This window comes from Procambarus clarkii, chromosome 14 (genome assembly GCF_040958095.1).
Source record: "Procambarus clarkii isolate CNS0578487 chromosome 14, FALCON_Pclarkii_2.0, whole genome shotgun sequence".
Taxonomy (NCBI): domain Eukaryota; kingdom Metazoa; phylum Arthropoda; class Malacostraca; order Decapoda; family Cambaridae; genus Procambarus; species Procambarus clarkii.
In genome coordinates, this window is record NC_091163.1 from 26,157,328 (window position 1) to 26,173,666 (window position 16,339).

Consider the following 16,339-nt stretch of genomic DNA (forward strand, 5'->3'; position numbering starts at 1 on the left):
CCTCTGTGTACACTATAACCAGCAGAGCTTCATTCACTTAAACTAATAGTGCTACTAAATGTTTTATTCACATCTGATGTATGTAACAATTATTCATTTAGCTAGACTAGTAATACCTTACATACAAAATTAGACATGATTCGATTACGTGGAATTTTTTGTGTGTGATAAATCGATCACGACAGATTGGTAGGGATGGGATCGACGGTGTGGGATCGTTGATGGACATAGGATCGATCACATGGAATTGATATTGAATGCGTCAAACAAATTATTAAATATATGTTAAACTGATTTCCCAGGGATTGATCGGCCCGGAGCACGCTTGCCAATATCAAAATCAATGATGCAAACATTTGGAAAGTGATCACAAAGGCTTAATAATAGATTTCCTGTTAGAAATCGATAGATATGCTGAAGATTTTAAACGCTCTCGCCAGGGCTCGAACCTGGGATCTTCTGCGTGTTAAGCAGACGTGATATCCACTACACTACGAAAGCTATGTGTAGGTAGTGTTCTGAATGTGTGTTACTAACCTTTGCAAACATAGGCCAATGGTACTGTGTTAACGAACATTGTATTTGAGATTTATCTTGATGAAGCGGTTGTGTGTGGTGTACACAAACAAATGTATTACGTATGTACAAAAACAATTGTATTTCCTATGTACACAAACAATTGTATTGCCAATGTACACAAACAAATGTATTGCCTATGTACACAAACAAATGTATTGCCTATGTACACAAACAAATGTATTACGTATGTACAAAAACAATTGTATTTCCTATGTACACAAACAATTGTATTGCCAATGTACACAAACAAATGTATTGCCTATGTACACAAACAAATGTATTGCCTATGTACACAAACAAATGTATTACGTATGTACAAAAACAATTGTATTGCCTATGTACACAAACAAATGTATTACGTATGTACAAAAACAATTGTATTGCGTATGTACTCAAATATATGTAAATATATACAAACATATACATTTTATACAAATATATATACATTTTATAAAAACTTTTTGGGTACAAATAAATATATTTTATTATATATATTTGTACGTTCTTTATAGCTTAAAATCTGTCTTGCGAGTTAGCTAACGCTCTCATGAAAAGGATTCAATTCCTTAATAGTTAATATATCTGCTCTATCGTCCTGGCTCTCGTGGTGTAGTGGTTATCACGTCTGCTTTACACGCAGAAGGTCCCAGGTTCGAACCCCGGCGAGAGCAAATATAAGCAGAAACTTGGTTTTTCTATAAGCATTATATAATATAGATTATATATTTATTCTGCCTTATTTTTTCCATCTATAGTCTTGCTATAGACAAGTGAGCACCGACCCCTCCTTCAGTGTCATATACACATAGATTTAAGCCTAGGATCAAAGTATTGCAATCGCTCACATTATTCCGCTTTATGTCTTATACAGGATACTTTCTATTCAGCTGGGCTCTAGGATACTCGAACCATAGACCCCAAGTATGTCAGGCCAAAGAATGCAGACTGGATTGTACAGGATACGATCCTTCAGTGGCTTTTGAACATGGATATCCTTTAATTATGGATTATCTGTACCAATTTTAATCCTTAATTTAGGATTAAGAAGGGGGCGATGTTTGGCTCCCTCTCTAGGTCCTCACAGAGGGTTCCATAAAGTCTTCCCATTGATTCAGAAACGTTTTGATCAATATTTGGTATAGTTACATCTTTTAACTAAACTCTTATTTAAAGGTAATTTTACACACACACACACGCGCGTGTGTGTGTACTCGCCTAATTGTGCTTGTGGGGATTGAGCTCTGGCTCTTTGGTCCCGCCTCTCAACCGTCAATCAACAGGAGTACAGGTTCCTGAGCCTATTGGGCTCTACCATATCTACACTAGAAACTGTGTATGGAGTCAGCCTCCAGCACATCACTTCCTAATGCATTCTATTTGTCAACCACTCTGACACTAAAAAAGTTCTTTCTAATATCTCTGTGGCTTATTTGGGCACTCAGTTTCCACCTGTGTCCCTTAGTGCGTGTGTCCCTTGTGTTAAATAGCCTGTCTTTATCTACCCTATATATTCCCTTGAGAATTTTGGATGTGGTGATCATGTCCCCCTTAACTCTTCTGTCTTCCAGCGAAGTGAGGTTTAATTCCCGTAGCCTCTGCTCGTAGCTCATACCTCTCAGCTCGAGTACTAGTTTAGTGGCAAACCTTTGAACCTTTTCCAGTTTGGTCTTATCCTTGACTAGATATGGACTCCATGCTGGGGCTGCATACTCCTGAATTGGCCTGCCATATGTGGAACACAAAGATCTGAATGATTCCTTAAAAAAGTTTCTGAATGCCGTTCTTATGTTGGCCAGCCTGGCATATGTCGCTGATGCTATTGTCTTGATATGGGCTGCAGGTGACAGGTCTGGCGTGATGTCAACCCCCAAGTCTTTTTCTCTCTCTGACTCATAAAGAATTTCGTCTCCCAGATGATACCTAGTATCTGGTCCCCCTGCTCCATACGCCTATCTTCAACATTACATTTGCTTGGGTTAAACTCTAACAACCATTTGTTGACCATTCCTTCAGCTTGTCTAGGTCTTCTTGAAGCCACAAGCAGTCCTCCTCTGTCTTAATTCTTCTCATAATTTTCGCATCGTCAGCAAACATTGAGAGAAATGAATCTATACCCTCTGGGAGATCATTTACATATAAAAGAAACAAGATAGGGCCGAGTACAGAGCACTGTGGGACCCCACTGGTGACTTCACGCCAATTCGAGGTCTCACCCCTCACCGTAACTCTCTGCTTCCTATTGCTTAGGATCCCTTATCCACTGGAGTACCTTACCAGCTACACCTGCCTGTTTCTCCAGCTAATGTACCAGCCTCTTATGCGGTACTGTGTCAAAGGCTTTCCGACAATCCAAAAAAATGCAGTCCGCCCAGCCTTCTTTTTCTTGCCTAATCTTTGTCACCTGGTCGTAGAATTCTATTAAGCCAGTCAGCCAAGATTTACCCTACCAGAATCCATGTTGTCGATTTGTCACGAAGTCCCTTCTCTCCAGATGTGTTACTAGTTTTTTTCTCACGATCTTCTCCATCACCTTGCATGGTATACAAGTCAAGGACACTGGCCTGTAGTTCAGTGCCTCTTCCCTGTCGCCGTTTTTGTATATTGGGACCACATTTGCCCTCTCCCATATTTCTGGTAGGTCTCCCGTCTCCAGTGACCTACTATACACTATGTAGAGTGGCAAACAAAGTGCCTCTGCACACTCTTTCAGTACCCATGGTGAGATCCCGTCTGGACCAACAGCTTTTCTAACATCCAGATCTCATCTGTCTCCTGACCTCCTCACTCGAAATTTCGAACCCTTCCAAGGCTGCCTGATATACTTCCCTTTCTCCTAGCACAGTCACCTCATCTTGTTCTATTGTGAAGATTTCCTGGAACCTCTTGTTGAGTTCTTCACACACGTCTTTGTCATTCTCTGTATACCTATTCTCGCCTGTTCTAAGTTTCATTACCTGTTCTTTCACTGTTGTTTACCTCCTGATGTGACTATGGACTTTGGCTTTGGTTCGGTGTTGGCTTTGTTTGCGATATCATTTTCACAATTTTTCTGTTTGTCTTCTCACCCTAACATACTTATTTCTGGTTCTCTGGTATCTCTCTCTGCTTTCTGGTGTTCTGTTATTCCGGAAGTTCCTCCACACCCTTTTGTTCAGTCCCTTTGCTTCCATACATGCCTTATTATACCATGGATTCTTCTTTTGCCTCTCGGATTTTTCTCTTTGGGACGGGATGAACCTGTTTACTGCCTCCTGACACCTTTGGGTGACATAGTCTATTATATCTTGTATAGACTTAGCTCTGAGGTCTGTGTCCTAAGGTATGTCCCTTAGGAAACGCCTCATCTCCTCATATTTCCCCTTTCAGTAATCCAGCCTTTTGTTTCCTAGTTCTTTTTAGGGGGAGATAATTCCTAGCTCTACCAGGTACTCAAAGTTTAATACACTGTGGTCATTCAATCCCAAGGGCGCTTCCATCTTAACTTCCCTTATTTCCCACTCATTTAGTGTAAATATCAGATCGAGCATGGCTGGTTCATCTTCTCTTCTCATTCTTGTTGGTTCCTTGATTTGCTGGCTTAGAAAGTGTCTTGTTGCCACGTCCAGAAGCTTAGTTCTCCATGTTTCTGGTCCTCCATGCGGATCCCTGTTCTCCTAGTTTAATTGCCCGTGGTTGAAGTCTCCCATGACTAGTAGTCCAGATCCACTCCTGCTGGCAACAGAAGCTGCTCTCTTTATTATGTTAATGATAGCCATGTTGTTTCTATCATATTCCTGTCTGGGTCTTCTGTCATTTGGTGGTGGATTATATATGACTACGACTATAATTTTCTGTCCTCCAGTTGTTATGGTACCTGCTATGTAGTCACTGAAACCACCTCACAGCCCTGAATAACCATTTCCTCAAAACCCAGCCCTTTCTTACCAGCAGAGCTACACCTCCACCGCCTTTTCCTTCTCTCTCTTTCCTCATAACATAATATTATTGTGGGAACACTGCATTTGTTTTGGTTTTCGTTAGCTTTGTTTCTTTGAGTGCTATAATGTCTGGGTTTTCCTCTAGTACCCATTCTTCAAGCTCATTTGCTTCATTTGTAATTCCATCTATGTTGTGTGTGTGTGTGTGTGTGTGTGTGTGTTTAGGAGATTCTCACTCACTGGGAATCTCACACGTGTGAGAGATTCCAGAGATGAGAGAGGGAATAGTTAACCAGGAACCACTAGAAAAGTTTGAGACTACCAGTGGGGAAGTAAGGAAGTGTTTACTAGAGTTGGATGTGACAAAGGCTATAGGCCCAGATGGAATCTCCCCTTGGATACTAAAGGAAGGAGCAGAAGCACTGTGCCTGCCACTCTCCATAGTGTATAACAAATCACTGGCAACATGGAAACTGCCAGAAATTTTGAAAGCAGCTAATGTAATTCCGAAATACAAGAAAGGGGATAGACAGGAGGCACTGAACTACAGGCCAGTATCCCTAACCTGCTTATTATGTAAGCTGATGGAGAAGATTGTGCGAAGAAAGCTAGTGGAAAATCTGGAGCGAAAAAACTTTGTAACACAACATCAACATGGGTTCAAGGATGGCAAGTCCTGCCTCACAGGAATAATTGAATTCTATGACCAGGCAACAAAAATCAAGTAAGAAAGAGAAGGGTGGGCAGGCTGCATATTTTTGGATTGTCAGAAAGCCTTTGATACAGTGCCACACAAGAGGCTAGTGAAAAAGCTGGAGATGCAGGCTGGAGTGAAAGGGAAGGTACTCCGTTGGTTAAGGGAGTACCTAAGCAACAGGAGACAACGAGTCAGTGTTGAGGGGTGAGGTTTCAGATTATCGTGACGTCACAAGGGGAGTCCCGCAGGTGTCAGTCCATGGACCTATACTGTTTCTAATGTGGTGGGAATAGTGCAACAGGCTTGGTTGCAGGACCAATTGAAGGGTCGGTGGGTTGCACAGGAGTGGCAGAAGTGGTGTTGCTCATGAAGTGGAATAGTTTACATGTTCTTGAGTCTTCACAAAAACAGTTTACATGTTCGTGAGTCTTCACAAGCACACTTTTCATGCTCATGAGTCTTCACAAGCAAAGTTTACATGCTTATGAGTCTAAATAAACACAGTTTACATGATCATAAGTCTTCACAAAGAGAGTTTACATGTTCATGAGTCTTCAAAAACACAGTTTACATGTTCATTAGTCTTCACAAACACTGGACTTTTTGTCACATAAAAAACACAGCTACTTCATTGCCCAACGTTTAGTTTATTTGTGCAAGTAACCAAAACAATTTATAATCATTACCTTTATTTATTGGTGCGTGAAAAGGTGCTAATTATTTCCCTGTTACGGAAACTTTTTTACAATTATAAAAAGTTAATGTCATATCGGAAAAAAAACTAACTCAATTCTGTTTACGTCAGCAGCAATATTTACGAGAACATTAGTACGCTCAGTAAAAAAAAATTATGACTTCAATTTAAAAAATCAAAGCCTTAATGATGTTTACATTTTTGTCCAAATTTCCAATACTTCAAGATGTTATTAAATTTCAGTGAATAATAATAATAATAATAATAATAATAATAATAATAATAATAATAATAATAATAATAATACTGCATAAAGAAATCCCATTAACATGATGTATCACTGAGAAAATCAACAGAAGCCATGATGAGGGTACGAACCTGCACTCTGCGTATTCCTTCCATGTGGACGAGTTGTTTAGGACGCATCATGTTTCGGGGTATACAGTGTGCAGGTTTGAATCCTCATTATGATTTCTATTGATTTTCTCAATAATAATAATATTCATAGGGTACTATCAGGAAAAGGCGCCAAGACATTACGACTATAGAGCACTTTGAAGGGATCAGGATAAGTATTAGGGATGGAAGAGGGTGAGAGGAATGGTGCCTAGCCACCTGGACGTTCAGGGACTGAAGGCCGACCCGCATTAAGCGAATCCCTCATCTACCGTCCATCCGATGCGGTTGGGCGGTTGCATATAACTGTTTACAACTTACAAATTACGTACATGAGGCTATTCTTCCGTGTGATTATGGATTCCTGTCAAAGACCTTAACATATGTCATCAGACAATATTCTTGACTGGGACTTTAACCAAGTGAAACTATAGGCAAATGATTCAGTGTCACACACCCAGACTCTCCATTACGGAAGTGGACTTGGCCGGTGTTTGTGTGAATTATTATGTTCTCAACATTATTTTACCGCCTCACGAAGCCTCAATACCGCTCCTCGAGAATATATATTGGTGAACGTATAAGGCCCCACCCACACCCACACACACACACACACACACACCTCTAACCCACCCAAGAGCTGTGTGTGTTTGTGTGTGTGTGTGTGTGTGTGTTTGTGTGTGTGTGTGTAAAATTACCTAAGTGTAGTTAAAGGATGTAACTATACAAAATATTGATAAAAACGTTTCTGAATCAATGAGGAGACTTTCTAGAACCTTCTGTGAGGACCTAGAGAGGGAGCCAAACATGGTCCCCTTCTTAATCCTTAATTAAGGATTAAAATTGGCACGGATAATCCATAATTAAGGGATATCCATTCAAAAGAGCCACTGACTCTATACGAGTGCCCTGTTATATGGGAGAACACGGTGGAGTACACTGTTATATGGTGTACTCCACCATATAACAGGGCTTGATGTATTTATATATATATATATATATATATATATATATATATATATATATATATATATATATATATATATAAATATATATATATATATATATATATATATATATATATATATATATATATATATATATATATATATATATATATATATATATATTGTCGGGGTTTACACTTACTCTTGCTCTTACTCTGGGTGAGCAATGGTATCTCAAGGTCACTCACCGTAGCCCTGCGGGTCTTCACTCTATCCTCACGGCGCCACTGCACGCCAGGAGAGTCTCCCAGTCAATCCCAACCGGCCTCTGATTGAGAAGGAGTGGGAACACGACTCGTTCACTTAACTGTCATGTGCCCTCCCCAACAATTGGACTTTACTGTTAACCACAAGGTCGCCAACTGGTGTTTTCGGTGTCCAGTAACACCTCAGTGGACTGGTTGGATTGTGGTAGCCTTGGCAAGGTCACACTCAATAGATAAGGAGTTCAGGCAGGTATGTACTTTTATCACTCTATGCTTTCAGTATAATATAGCCACAAGATAAATGGAGGGGATGATATAAACACAAAAGTAATTTTGTATTTTACTTAAAATGCATGAAAGATGTCACAAGGTCAATCAATAAATAAATCAGCTGATCCTGGCTGTAGCCGGTAGTTCCCACGAATATTATGCACTCACTAAGTGGCAACACCTCCCCCTCTCGTCAATGTCAAGAACAGCTGATTGCCTGGCCCCGCGCGAGAGTTTATTGCTTGTTTTCTAGATTCACGCGCGCTGTTTCTTTAAGTTCTCCAATATTACTAGAAACTCGCACACTCGAGATTGGCAACAATAGCACGTATTACTTAGTTACACTATACTCAGGCTCAAACAGTCGTTTCTACAATCAATGCGACAATGACTCACTGTAATGGTTTTACCTGCCCTTCATTCAATTATATATTATGAAGTATTTAACACTGGAGTTTTCAGTACTTTCTCTCGTGGTCTCAATAATTCACTGTACTCACAAATGATTAATCACTGCATGAACATAGACATATATAATGTATATAAATCAGACATCAATAAATGGTAAATAAATAGTTTCTGGGCACATAGCCTAACCTCCAAATACTGGCATAATGTTATATATAATTTATCACTATATGTTCACATCAAAATCTCTAGAAAGATATACAAAACACAGTAAATTTATCACTTGTTCCGGGTGCCTGTACACACCAATAATAAACATGGATATTATAAGTACTCTTGATAGTACTATCCTGCACACTGGTGCTTTATTGTGACATGGGTGAGACTTGCTCACGACATATAAAATCCTCAGGCTAGATAATATAGCCGAATAACATAGCTAACTAAAGGGGAATGGGGAGGGAAACTAGAAACACCTACTTCAACCTATCCTCCGATGAGAGTTGAGTTGTAGCTCCTGGTCCTCGTGTCGGGAACGCCCCCACACACATGTTGTCGTGTCCTACCGGAACCACTCGTCGTCCCACCGTTTAGCGCGTCGTCTCTGTGCCTTCTTCCCTGCAGGTCCGTTCTCCTTCTCGACTTCTGGTAGGGTTGGAGTCGGTCTCCTGGCCGTCGTCTTCTCCCAGCAACGGCTGCCGCCTACGTCTCAGCTGCAGTCGTCCGGAATCCCAAATAGCCCTCTTCTTCCTCTGCTACCCAGTTGCTCTGTCAGCCACTACGCCGTCACGACTGGGTGAACTGCTTCAGACGTCGCCTATGTCACTGCACAGACTTCACTTCTTCTTGCACAGTACCTGACTGGAGCACTTGTTGCTCAATAACCGTCGATTCCCTCTCTGGTTCAACACATGAACTAGGGAAGACCTCACAGAGTACTGGCAGACTTCAGGTGACGCGTAAATCCACGGGAGCGGGAAACAACTGTCAAACTGACAGGACCAATCATCGCACGTCCAACCACCTTGACGTGTCGTGTCTGCCTGCTGGCGCCAGCGCGGCGCGCTGCCCAGACCCCCTTCCTTCGTGACGTCACTTTCGCCACGGGAAGTTTTCATTGGCTCTCGGTGCCACATTGCTGTCGGTGACCAATCCTGTGCCACTGACGTCACACAGTTTTGGCGGGGAAACAGGAGAGCCAGCGCCATCTTGGCTTCCTAAAGGGCCTAAACCACAGGCCAAAATATTACTGTTTCACAAATTTCTCGGCTCTCCGAGAACACTCCACTCTCCCACATATATCAAATTGATGCCTGCGACGTAGAGAACGCTTGGGAAAAGGAGACATGACTCTTACTGCAGGCGTGGGAGAATTATAAGGGGGGGAACACCGTCACATACCCCTCCCCTTAAAATAAGAGTCATGTCTGGTTAGTGCATACGGGATAGGGCATCTGCTACTACGTTGTCCTTCCCCTTGATGTGCTTGATTTCCAGCCGGTATTCTTGCAGTAACAACGCCCACCTCGTCACACGTTGGTTGGAATTCTTCATCTTGTATAAAAATGTGAGAGGGTTGTGATCTGTGAATACCAGAACAGGTCTCGCCCCTCCTCCCACGTATACATCAAAGTGCTTCAGGGCCATAACTAGCGCCAATGCCTCCTTCTCAACGGTGCTATAGGCCCGCTGGTATTTTACAAACTTCTTCGAGTAGAACGCTACTGGCCTATGTACTTCACTCCTTTCTTGAGCCAACATGGCCCCTATTCCAACGTCGCTGGCGTCCACGTACAGTATAAAACCGGCTGAAAAATCTGGAGATATTAATACCGGGGCCTCCGTCAACAATTTCTTGGTCTTTTCAAAAGACTCTTGGCAGGCCTCTCCCCATCTCCATCTTACATTCTTGGAGAGTAGCTCGGTTAGGGGATGCGCTACCGTGGAGAAATTCCGGCAGAACCCACGATAGTACCCTATCATTCCGATGTACCTTAGCAACTCCTTGCGCGTCTTGGGCACGGGGTATTCCTTTATGGCTGATACTTTGTTATCAACAGGAGTGACTTCACCTTGGCCGATGACAAAACCGAGGTACTCTAAGTGAGCTTTCCCAAACTCGCTCTTGGCCAAATTTACAGTCAAGTTGGCCTCCTCTAGCCTTCTGAATAATTCCCCAAGTCTCTCCAGATGCGTCTTCCAATCGTCAGCGTATACGACGATGTCATCTATGTAAACCGTGCAGCCTGCGGCACCCCTTAACAGCTCGTTCATCATAAGCTGGAAGCACCTGCCGCTGTTTTTCATACCAAAGGGCAACACCTTGTACTGGTACAGCCCGTCAGGAGTTGCGAAAGCTGATATCTTCCTGGCCTCAGGAGTCAGAGAGATCTGGTAGTACCCCTTGAGTAGATCGACCTTGGATACGTACCGTGCACTGCCCACTTGGTCAATGCAATCGCTCACCCTCGGCATGGGGTGAGAATCAGCCACTGTGATGGAGTTCACCCTCCTGTAATCTGTACAAAAGCGGTAGGTTCCGTCGCTTTTCCTCACCAACAAGCATGGGGAACTCCACTCACTTTTACTGGGCTCCGCAAGGTCGTTCTCAAGGAGGTACTCCACCTCCTTTCTCATCAGCTCTCGCTTCTCTGGGCTCACCCTATACGCGCTCTGTTTGACGGGCCTGGCGTCCCTCACCTCCACCTCGTGCGTCACACTCCTGTGTCGTCGGGGCACGTCGGTGAAGAGGGAGGCATTCTCTCTCAGTAGGTTCGTCAGGTCCGCTCTCTGTTGCCCTTCCAGATGTAACAGCTTGTCCTTGATGTTTGCCAGACTCTCAGTGTTGGAGAGACGGGTGCCATCCGCCCTGGACCACTTTCCTTCCTCCTCCGGGAGTTCTTGGTCCACCTGTACGCACAGAACTGTCTTCTGCTGGGGTTCCCGGGTCATCGTTCCTTCCTGCCTGGCGGCTCCTCCTTCCACAGTGAAGAAAGGCTTCAGGCGGTCCACGTGACACACCTGTTTCTTTCGGGGTCTGTCCGGCTTCCCAATTTCGTACGACACAGGACCCAACCGCCGTAGCACCTGGTATGGTCCCTCGAACCGCGACTCGGTCACCCTACCTTTACCTGGCAGCAAAACCATTACTTGGGACCCGACCTGGAAATCCCTCTGCGTAGCTCTCTTGTCGTACCAATCCGACATCTTACGCTGCGCCTCCTTCAGGTGTTTCGCAGCCAGTTCCTTCGCTAGAGTGAGACGTTCTTTAAACTTCTGGACATATTCGTTCACCGTTCCCACGGTCGCTCCCGGTGTCCATTGTTCCCTCAGCATGGACAGGGGACTTCTCACTTCGTGTCCATACACTAGCTGGAATGGTGTGAATCCTAGTGATTCTACCACCGCGTTACGTATGGCAAATAACGCGGGGTATACAGCCTCATCCCACTCAGCCCCCTGTTCTGCGCAGAACACCCTCAGCACGGTCTTCAATGTGGAGTGGAATCTTTCGATCGCCCCCTGCGACTGCGGTCGGTAGGGCGACGATCGAATCTGAGTCACTCCCCATCCTGCCACCGTCTGTCGGAACCACTTCGACTGAAATATGCTTCCGCAGTCTGTCTGAATCTCTTTGGGCATCCCCACCCAAGAGATAAATCGTTGTAGTTGGCCGGCTACTCCTTTCGACGTTAAACGTCGCATCGGGACGGCTTCCGGAAACCTGGTGGACGCGCACATTATCGTCATTAGGTAGGTGTTCCCTTTCTTCGTCCTTGGCAAAGGACCCACCCCGTCAACTAGCAGACGCTCGAAAGCAGGCCCAAACGCTGGAACAGGGATCAATGGGGCCTTCGGTATCGCGGACTGGCTCTTCCCTGCCCTCTGGCAAGGTAAGCACGTCTTACAATAGCGCCTCACCTCGGCGTCCATACCTGGCCAGTAAAAGTAATCCCTGATCCTTCGCAGCGTCTTAGTCACTCCCAGGTGACCTGCACAGTCCACGGAGTGCGATAGGTCCAACACGGCCGCTCTGCACTGGGCCGGCAACACTACCTGGTGCCTCGTACTTAGAGACTCTTCTCCGGCCTCCACCCTCACAGGTCTCCACTGCCTCATCAGCATGCCGTCTTGAAGGTAAAAATGAGTAGCCTTCTCAGGGCCAACACGTCCTCCTTGGGCCTCACTAATCAAATCGGGGAACTCCTCCTGCTGCAACTGTCCAAGACGAGTGTGGTCTACCCCTAGAGAACTGGTGAGGGTCACCTGCAACTCACCATTTGGGCTGCCTTCGCCCTCCGCTCGTTCTCCGGGTCCTACGAAGAGGTGATCTATTCCCAGGCTGTCGGACGTCTCCTCAGCCCCATCAGATCCACAACCTCCTGGTTCTTCGCGCTGTCTCGGCATCCCAGCACAAACTGGGAACGCCAACGGTGCGATTCCCTTCTCGCCCCCACAGGCGTTCAACTCTCCACCCGTCTCCTTGTATTGTTCTAGGCACTCTTCGCCCTTCACGATATTCGGGAGGACACATCCTCCACATGCGTCATTCCCCAAGATGACCTGTGCCTCCATCTTGGGTATTGATGTACAGACCCCCACCACAAAGGTCTGGCAGCCATAATCGGAATCCAAAGTTACCTGGTGTAGGGGCACCCTCACTGGGCCTCCCACAGTGGTCACACTTGCCACCCCCACACTGGTATTCTCGTAACCCTCAGGGAACAGGGTTTCACTTACCAGGGTAAAATCAGCCCCAGTGTCTCTTAATATCTTCACTGGGATGGGGTCTGCGTCCCCCATCCTTACGGTTCCTTGGCACACGAATGGGTGAACTTTCTTCTCCCCACTCAGCACGGGTTCATCCCGCACTCTCTCGGCCCTCTGGTCCTCGAACCTCACTAAAGCAATGTGTCCCCGCTGCTTAGGGCGTCTGCATTCCCGCGCGACGTGTCCGATTATTCCGCAGTTGTAGCAGCGGACCCTCGGCGGAGACCATCCGCTACCGCTCGCCTTAGCACTGCCTCCAGAGGCCGTCGCACCCTGTGTCTTTCTCGCACCACTTGTTGACTCCTTGGTCGCAGCAACAGCTCCCGAGCTCTCCGCTTGGTTCTTCTTGATCGGCTCTACAGCCCCTTTTGATCCTCGGGTGTCCCAACTTGAGAGGTGGGACTTGGGAGAACTCGCTCCTGTCCTCCATCCATCCGTCCTTCTATAAGTCCTATTGTTTCCGACGTATACGGGTGGTCGGTGCTGTCCCTCTCGGCGTGGGCGTAGGGCTTCTTCTAACATGTCGGCTCGGTCGGCTGCGGCCCTCAGGTCCTTTATGTCCGCCTCCTTTACCCTCACCCTGATCTCAGGAGAGAGCACGGACATAAACTTTTCCATGACCATTAGTTCCTTGACCTCTTCGACCGACCTCGCTTCTTCAGAGTCCAGCCACTTAAGAAACTTTCTTTCCATGTCCCTCGCCGTTTCCGCATAAGATTTTCCTGGCGACCGGATACATTCTCTAAACCTCTTCCGGTAACATTCCGGCGTGAGCTTGAAGGAATGGAGCACAGCTCGTTTTACCGCATCGTAGTTACTGCGTTCTTGGAAGTCGAGCATAGTGTAGGCTTCACGAGCTTCACCTGTGAGCCTCCCTTGAACCAGCTCCGCCCACTCCGCCCTGGGCCACCTCTTCAGAGCAGCAACCCTTTCAAAGTGATCGAAGAAACTTTCGGCTTCGTTAGGCACAAAGACCGGCAGATCTCGTTCCCTCACTCGTCGGTCTTCCGGTTGCGGCGGAGCAGGCGCACCTAGTCCTAGTTCAGCTCGCTTCAGCTCCACCTCCTTGTTGGCTTCTATCTCCTGCTGCCTCATTCTAGCTTCTCGCTCTTGTTCTTCCCTGCGTAGCTGTGCTTCTCACTCTTGTTCTTCCCTGCGTAGCTGTGCTTCTCGCTCCTCACGCTTCATCTGTGCTTCTCGCTCCTCACGCCTCAACTGTGCTTCTGCTTCTCGCTCCTCACGCCTCAACTGTGCTTCTGCTTCTCGCTCTTCACGCCTCAACTGTGCTTCTGCTTCTCGCTCTTCTTTGCGCTGCTGTGCTTCCAGCTGCAGCTTCATTATTTCCAGCTTAACGCTGTGCCTGCAGCCGCTGGATCCCCTGCTGCTTCCACCAATACTCAGGTGTTCTCCCACACTGGCAGGTGTTTGGGGCCGTTCCTCCCCCAAAGCTTCGTCTCGTGCCCTGAGCTGTGCCATAATCTCTAGTCTTCTTTCTGCCACTCTGGCAGACCTCAGCTTTATTCCAAAATGATCTGCTATTGCCTGTAACTGTGCCTTGGTGCACTCCTCCAGCACCTGTTCTTCTCTAGTGTCAATAAACCTTGTTACTTTATCATCCTCCATCTTGTGCTATGAGTGATAATCTGCACCTGATCTCTAACACCACTGCCAAGTACCACCACTGCAACCTTTACTTCGATCGAAATCCTGGCGAGGTCGCCAATGTCGGGGTTTACACTTACTCTTGCTCTTACTCTGGGTGAGCAATGGTATCTCAAGGTCACTCACCGTAGCCCTGCGGGTCTTCACTCTATCCTCACGGCGCCACTGCACGCCAGGAGAGTCTCCCAGTCAATCCCAACCGACCTCTGATTGAGAAGGAGTGGGAACACGACTCGTTCACTTAACTGTCATGTGCCCTCCCCAACAATTGGGCTTTACTGTTAACCACAAGGTCGCCAACTGGTGTTTTCGGTGTCCAGTAACACCTCAGTGGACTGGTTGGATTGTGGTAGCCTTGGCAAGGTCACACTCAATAGATCAGGAGTTCAGGCAGGTATGTACTTTTATCACTCTATGCTTTCAGTATAATATAGCCACAAGATAAATGGAGGGGATGATATAAACACAAAAGTAATTTTGTATTTTACTTAAAATGCATGAAAGATGTCACAAGGTCAATCAATAAATAAATCAGCTGATCCTGGCTGTAGCCGGTAGTTCCCACGAATATTATGAACTCACTAAGTGGCAACACCTACCCCTCTTGTCAATGTCAAGAACAGCTGATTGCCTGGCCCTGCGCGAAAGTTTATTGCTTGTTTTCTAGATTCACGCACGCTGTTTCTTTAAGTTCTCCAATATTACTAGAAACTCGCACACTCGAGACTGGCAACAATAGCACGTATTACTTAGTTACACTATACTCGGGCTCAAACAGTCGTTTCTACAATCAATGCGACAATGACTCACTGTAATGGTTTTACCTGCCCTTCATTCAATTATATATTATGAAGTATTTAACACTGGAGTTTTCAGTACTTTCTCTCGTGGTCTCAATAATTCACTGTACTCACAAATGATTAATCACTGCATGAACATAGACATATATAATGTATATAAATCAGACATCAATTAATGGTAAATAAATAGTTTCTGGGCACATAGCCTAACCTCCAAATACTGGCATAATGTTATATATAATTTATCACTATATGTTCACATCAAAACCTCTAGAAAGATATACAAAACACAGTAAATTTATCACTTGTTCCGGGTGCCTGTACACACCAATAATAAACATGGATATTATAAGTACTCTTGATAGTACTATCCTGCACACTGGTGCTTTATTGTGACATGGGTGAGACTTGCTCACGACATATAAAATCCTCAGGCTAGATAATATAGCCGAATAATATAGCTAACTAAAGGGGAATGGGGAGGGAAACTAGAAACACCTACTTCAACCTATCCTCCGATGAGAGTTGAGTTGTAGCTCCTGGTCCTCGTGTCGGGAACGCCTCCACACACACGTTGTCGTGTCCTACCGGAACCACTCGTCGTCCCACCGTTTAGCGCGTCGTCTCCGTGCCTTCTTCCCTGCAGGTCCGTTCTCCTTCTCGACTTCTGGTAGGGTTGGAGTCGGTCTCCTAGCCGTCGTCTTCTCCCTGCAACGGCTGCCGCCTACGTCTCAGCTGCAGTCGTCCGGAATTCCAAATAGCCCTCTTCTTCCTCTGCTACCCAGTGGCTCTGTCAGCCACTACGCCGTCACGACTGGGTGAACTGCTTCAGACGTCGCCTATGTCACTGCACAGACTTCACTTCTTCTTGCACAGTAACCTGACTGGAGCACTTGTTGCTCAATAACCGTCGATTCCCTCTGTGGTTCAACA

The 16,339-nt window shown here is 45.7% G+C and overlaps 2 non-coding genes across 2 annotated transcripts; one reads left to right on the plus strand and one right to left on the minus strand.

Moving 5' to 3' along the window:
- Positions 1-428: 428 nt before the first annotated feature.
- Positions 429-501, minus strand: TRNAV-AAC (transfer RNA valine (anticodon AAC)). Its single transcript has one exon. It is a non-coding gene; the product is annotated as a tRNA-Val (tRNA).
- Positions 502-1,177: 676 nt separating this feature from the next.
- On the plus strand, positions 1,178-1,250 carry TRNAV-UAC (transfer RNA valine (anticodon UAC)). The gene has a single exon. It is a non-coding gene; the product is annotated as a tRNA-Val (tRNA).
- Positions 1,251-16,339: the final 15,089 nt, after the last annotated feature.